Source organism: Triticum dicoccoides, chromosome 4B (genome assembly GCF_002162155.2).
Source record: "Triticum dicoccoides isolate Atlit2015 ecotype Zavitan chromosome 4B, WEW_v2.0, whole genome shotgun sequence".
Taxonomy (NCBI): Eukaryota; Viridiplantae; Streptophyta; class Magnoliopsida; order Poales; family Poaceae; genus Triticum; species Triticum dicoccoides.
In genome coordinates this window covers 566,289,340-566,295,847 of record NC_041387.1, presented here as the reverse complement: position 1 = coordinate 566,295,847, position 6,508 = coordinate 566,289,340, and the positions used below count along the sequence as shown (strand labels likewise).

General features: G+C 45.3%; 1 long non-coding RNA gene across 1 annotated transcript; it reads left to right on the top strand.

Annotated features, from left to right (window-relative positions):
* The first annotated feature begins 1,325 nt into the window (after window positions 1-1,325).
* On the top strand, window positions 1,326-5,082 carry LOC119291477. Its single transcript, XR_005142445.1, has 4 exons — window positions 1,326-1,830; window positions 2,837-3,671; window positions 4,406-4,515; window positions 4,807-5,082. It is a non-coding gene; the product is annotated as an uncharacterized LOC119291477 (long non-coding RNA).
* Window positions 5,083-6,508: the final 1,426 nt, after the last annotated feature.

The following is a 6,508-nucleotide window of genomic DNA, read 5'->3' as shown; positions in this document are numbered from 1 at the left end:
AACACTTTGTGAAGGAAGTACCACTTTGGCATGTCCAAATGGTATCCATTTTCTACAGTGATTTCCTATGCCCAAATAACCATCTTCCACCAAATGCCAGCTCAATCCATTCATTATTTTGAGCCCAGCTTCAACATTCGTATTTATCTCCAGTATGGTACTTTGCAAAGCAAGTACCACCTAGGCTCCTCCTTTTGAGATGAATTTTTTTGAAGACGGTCTTCTTAGCAACTGATCATCCTCAGCCAAAACTCACGCCCATTAGCCATGTGGATTTCCCGTACTGCTAATCAAACACTTGGCTGCTTATTCATGTTTTAGCATCGACCGATCTCCTCGTGAGAACTTATGTTGTGATTTATTCCCTGCACCTACCTAGGGAGTGCCCAATCCACTAGACATGCCTAGGCCGCCCAGAACACATGGCAACACCACGGTCACGCAGTGACCACGCGACGGGCATGCGAGTTTACGCGCTCTAGAGTTGGGGCCCTCGACCACCGTCCAAACCTCGATGTATCGCCACCAAACCATGTATTTATGATTAAATAGGTACTTATGTAACTATAAATGATTTTTGGAAGAAATAATGAGCAAACTACGAGGTAGCTACAGTTCAAATTTGAACCGCTTCCAGCTGAATCGGCGGGAATTTGTCTATTTCACGAGAGGTGGATCAAAACTTTTTACACGCAACCATTTGGTCAATTGTGCATTAAATATGTCCTAATATTTTAGAAAATTGATTTGGTACAATTTTTCAACAAATATATGGTAGGTCCTTCATGAAAAAACCTCATTTCGGGCACTTGAAAAATGGAAAATTGTTTTTTCGTCCAAAGATAATGAAAAATTCCTTAGGCAGCATTGTTTGCCATTCCAAGATGCAACCTTGTGCACAATATGTACCATTTTGAAACAAATAAAACTGATTTTTGGTACTCCGAAAATAGAAAATGATTTTGTGTGCAAAGAAAATAAGAACTGACTTCGGTAACATTGCTTATCATTTCAAGATTCACCCTTATGCACAATATGAGATGATTTGAAAAGTATAATGATGCCATTTTGCAAAAAAATGGTTGTTTATTCAAGAAAACCTCATTTTTGTTGCAAAAATTGGTGAAAAAAAAGAAGAAAGAGAGAGAGAGAGAGAGAGAAGTGTTGGATCTCGGGAGAGATTTGGAGCGTTGGATGCAGGTAGGAGGAGCGGATGGTCAAGATTTGTTCCAAGGGAGGGATCCGTGGGCTCGCTTGTGATTGGTTGTTGCCTTTGCATCTAAAATGCCAAGGAAAAAAATTGCCATCTCTCGCGATCCCCCCACGACCCCTCCCCGAAGCCCAACCACCCGAACCCTAACTCAGATCCTCTCCCACTCCAGCCGCCGCTGCCGCCCAGATCCAATCCCTCCCGCCCCAGATCCAATCCCTCCAGCGGAGCTCGCCGCCCTCCTTCTCTCGCCCTCTCCATCAACCGCACTAGAGCCACTATGACACACACCAGAGCAGCTGAGATCCGCGTCCCAGCACCTGCGCGGAAGATGGTCATCCTCTCACCGCCTACACAACACCCACCTGTCTCCTCTCGTCTCGCCCGCCGCACGCACGCCTCGAACCTTCCCCAAGCCAGGTGGTGGGGGTTCCGCGAACCGCGGAGGGGAAGGGGCGATGGGCAAGTACTGCATCGCTGCGGCGGCGGCGGTGGAGGGGGAGCAGCCGGTCATGGTGTCCGTGCCGCCGCCACTGACCAGGAACCTGTACGGAGACTACGTCCGCTGCTCCATCAAGCAGGTCTTCGACAACCTCCACAACAACATCTCCCTCGATCCGGTGACCTATTCGATTGCCCCCCTTATCCTCTCCTCCTCCTCCCCCTCCCTTCGCGTCGCTCTCGCTCGTCCTAGCTACTCCTATTTCGTTGCGGCGGCTCGGCTCACGGGATGGATTGATTGGGTTTGGTCCAATGGTTTGGGCGAGCAATCCATCTGTCTCGGGTTGGCTGGCGATTGATTCATTTTGGGCCTTCACCGCAGCGCTAGTTCCTCCGCTACCGGGCCGCATTGCTTCCCCACGACGGGACCAAACAACAACGACAGTGCAAGTTCCCATCCACCAGATTATCTGCTCCCAAATGCGTTAGCAGTATCTGCGCAATTTTTCCTCTTCAAATTTTGGGTACTAGTAGTATGCTTGTGTTGTTGTAGCATATCAACTGCTTATTAGCCAGCAAGTACTACTCCCCATGTGATGTTCCATTTTAAAATTGAATTTGGTGGCTGCGCCATGTGCCTGGTAGTCTTAGCGGGATTGCTTGGCTCAGTTTCTTTCATTGCTTGCTTGCTTGCACAAACATCAATCCACCCACTGTTTTTCTTTCACTTGATACATGTGCTGCTCTTTTTCTATCTATGTATCTATCTATGTATGTATCTATTCCTACCAAGAAAATGGAAACAAACAGTGGATCACTACCTAATCTAGTCTTCATTCATTTCCTAATCTAGTATAAATTACAGACAGACTTCTATAGTTTCAGGTGTCCCCTCTTCATACATTTCCTAATCTAGTGTACACAGACTTGTGTAGCTTGTATACTCTATTCTTTCCAATACTCTATTTTTCAGTGGAACATTATCTCATGCTTGCTTGCTTGCTTGCACACCCTCTTATTTTTACTACTTGTATAGTTTGATTGATAGATGCTTTCCATGTCTGTATGGAACCTAAACAAACATGCCATACAAGGAAATGGAAGGCTTGTGTAGTTTCAGTTGACTAATCATCTTGTTTGTTTTTGGCTGCATCTGACATACATTCTTATGCCTGTTTACTCCAGGTCAGGCTCATGTTTCCCCTCCTGCCCGCCGATGTATTTCTCGCAAACAGAAATGAAGCGTCAATGATATGAACCGCAACAACAACTGACAAAGCGCAATGGATTATGGCTTGGGGCTAAAACCAAGCCATCTTGTCTTGCCATCTTGTCAATTACTGGTTTCCCCTCCTGCCGCCGATTACTGGTTTTAGCCCCAAGCCATCTTGTCTTGTCGTTTTTGGTGTGTTGGTGGCTTGGGGCTAAAACCACTGTTTACGGTCGTTGATGATGGTCATATTAGCTATGAGATGTGAGGGAAATACTGTAACCTCAAATGTGTGTCATCATGTTACTGTTGTGACCCTTCATGTTATTTCTATGCTGAGATTGTGAGATTCTTATAGGACCATAAAGTTCATTCTCTTTCAGTCTATCACACGTGTTTTGTACCAGTATCATGATTATGCACCAAACATATTACCGTTAGTGGTTCATTCTATTTGATATCATCAACTTTATTATTACCTGCCATAAGGATGATCTGTATGCACCAAACATGATCTTGAAAGGATTTTTATTCTAAGCACTTTTGTCATAGTCAATAAGCTACTTCCTGAATCAAATTTGTTAATGAAATGTTTTTGTAGCACTGCGAATATTTAATTAGTTGGCAAGCGTGATGTCCATTCGCTGGATTCTGTCGCCTGATTCCAGACGCCTCCTCTGTTTTTTGCAGGTCCGGCAGCACCGCCTCGTCGACGATGAAGGTGGTGACCGCGGGAGCGAGTGGCACTAGTTGGTGGCTGTGGGACTTGACGACACGGCTCTCATCAGCGGCGACAGAGTTGGTTGTTAGGTGAGCGGAGCGTGCCTCCACCCGGCCCCAAAATCAGCGTTGTCGGTCTGTCGCCTGATTCCGACTAATCCAGCTTCTTTTTGTCTAGCTGGGCATTATTTTGAGTTCATATATGTGCTTGTCACTCCATAGGTTATAGTGATTCCCTCTGTTTCCTTATGTGTTCTTGTAGTTTGGTTGCTTTTCTATTCATGCATGTTTGTACAGCTATATATAGTTTTGCTGTGAATCTGTCGTGCATGTATTGAGCTGCAGGAAATATTGAATTGTACATAGTTATGAGATTTATTCATGTCTACTTATCTTATTATGTGATTATCTTTATGCCCTTGCTACCAGTAGGATGGTCAATAGATTGTTTTGTAGTTCTCTACTTTATGCAAATAGCTTCATGTAGCATTGTTCTACTATATGTGTGATGCTGAACAATATGATCTTAATCTGTTGCTATATTCTCACCAAATGCATAGTTTTTTTCTTAGACCTACTGTTAAACAAAATCTTAACTTGTATCATTTTTTCTTAACAATAAGCCTAGAATTCCTGACTCTTATGTTATATGATCAGCTTACTCCTGCTTCAACAACTGTACTAATTCCTGACTGTTGTATGTAAGGAGTAAAATAGTTTGCTTGAGTGATATCCACTGGTTCACTATCTTAAAGCACCTTCTTAGCATTGTGGGTTGCTAATAGTATTTTAGACTTACCATATCCTCTTTGGCGCGATGGCAGGAGCGCATGATAGACTACTAAATGGACAAGTATCTGCAACGTTCAGTGCGAAAGATGGTGCTTACCAGATGTTCTACTATAGACCATCCATATCATCAACATGAACTTAGGTATCTACTCATCCTAAAATTGATGGCCTGAAGCTTGATGCATGTATAATGTGACACACATATCAAGATATCTGAATAATTTTGACATGATTGCTCTACTATCTAGAAGCAGGTTGATACTTGTCATTTGCCATTTCCAAATATATCTCAGTTTTGTTGTTATGAGAATGTTATATGCATGGTTTCTTATTAGATCTCAAATTCTGTAGCTATGTTTCATTGTTAGGAGAATGTTATATGCAGGGCTACACTTGATTATGTTCCCTAACTTTTCTGATTTATAATCCGTAGATTTTGGCCTTCATTCATCAAAAGTTGGTGTACAAGGAACTCCAGGAGAAGAATCTTTAAGTAAATAATTTATATAGATCAGGATCTTATGTTGTCGAGGTGGCTGCTGTTGTGACCAAAGATCAGCCTGGAGATGTGCATCATAGTTTTAGTTGATGTTGCCACCATGTTTTGGTGCCTGTGTATTTGATTGTATGTAAACTTGATGGACCGTGTAATCATGTATGTGTTGTTTGAGTTTCATTTAGTGATTTCTGGATTTGATCATTTAATTGAGAAAAATATTTATTGTTTGCTGTTGAAATGTGTAAAATTGAAATCTGTGATTGAAAAAGATTGAATGTTCTATTGGATCGAATAATATTTGGGCTCTAAAAAGGCAATGGCCCAAACAATAGTGCGCGGAATATTGTGCAATGATGCAAATATCATACAAAAAGCTTAATGAAATGGACTGCGAAATAGATGAGGGCTTGAAATAAAAAGGCTGAGTTACTGGGCCAGGCCCATGTAGCTAGTGAAAATTATCAGAAAAAATATATAAAAAAGGCTGAATTAATGGGCTTGGCCCATATAAACACCCAATTGGACTGGGCCGATTCTAATTTTTGACCTTTTCAATTGGTCGCGATTTCGCCACGTCAGATTGCCACGTCGGATCCGACGTGGCCTGGGCAGAGAGCTAGCCACCAAAACAGAAGGTCATGGAATCAACGACCTTTTGTTTTGGTCATGGAATTCCACGACCTTCTCACAGAGAAGGTCGTTAATTTCAGTTTACGACCGCCAGCTTTTGACCTTCTGTTTTTGGTCACAAAAAGGTCGCAAATGAAAAACAATGACCTTTCAGTGACCAATAGTGATGGTCGTAAGTTGACATATTTCTTGTAGTGCCCACTGAGCCCGCCCCTTGCGCCATGTTCGATGCATGCATAACGCAGTGCGAATGACAGGGGCACGGGACGTGGGTAGTCGCGCGCGTGCGGGTCGATTCCCACACGCCTTCAATGGAGCGGGGAGGGCAGTCGACGGCCCCGCTTGCTGTCACTTCAAGAAGCCGGATTGGCCCAGAGGGGGCGGCCGAGCCACGCCCCCGCCCCTTTATAAAGAGGGGAGCGGGAGGAACGGTGCCCCTCAACCTTTTGCCATCTGCCTCTCCTTATTCCTGCTTCCTTTCTTCTTCTGCCATGGCGAGGGGGCGTGGTGACGCTTCATCGGTGGCGGCGAGGGTTTTGGCCAGACAGCGCAACGCTCCTCCCCAAGAGCTCGTAGCGGCGGAGCCGGCCACTAGAGGAAGGGGGAGGGGTGAGGTCGAGGCCGTCGTGGTGCTCGAGGGAGAGGAGGACGGTGTGGCAGATCAGCCTCGCCTCCTCCAGCAGCCCCTCCTCCGATGGAGGGCCATGCCGGGGACAATCCCTGCGAATTCTTTGTTAGGCTGCGCCATCCACCGCGCCGTCGCCTTCGTCTCTCGACCCCATTTGCATGGGAGATGGAGCTGGATCCGCCGCAGGCGCTGCGGCTGCACATGAGGGGTTGTGGGAACAATGGCACATGGGCCAACGTCGAGTTCCCCGCTCCTCACGTCATGTATCTTCACCAAGGGTGGAAGACCTTTGCTCGCCTCCACAGCTTGACGGATGGGCTCGCTCTCCATTTCAAACTAATGGAGGGCGGCCTCCTCTCCATCAAGATCTTCAGGCAC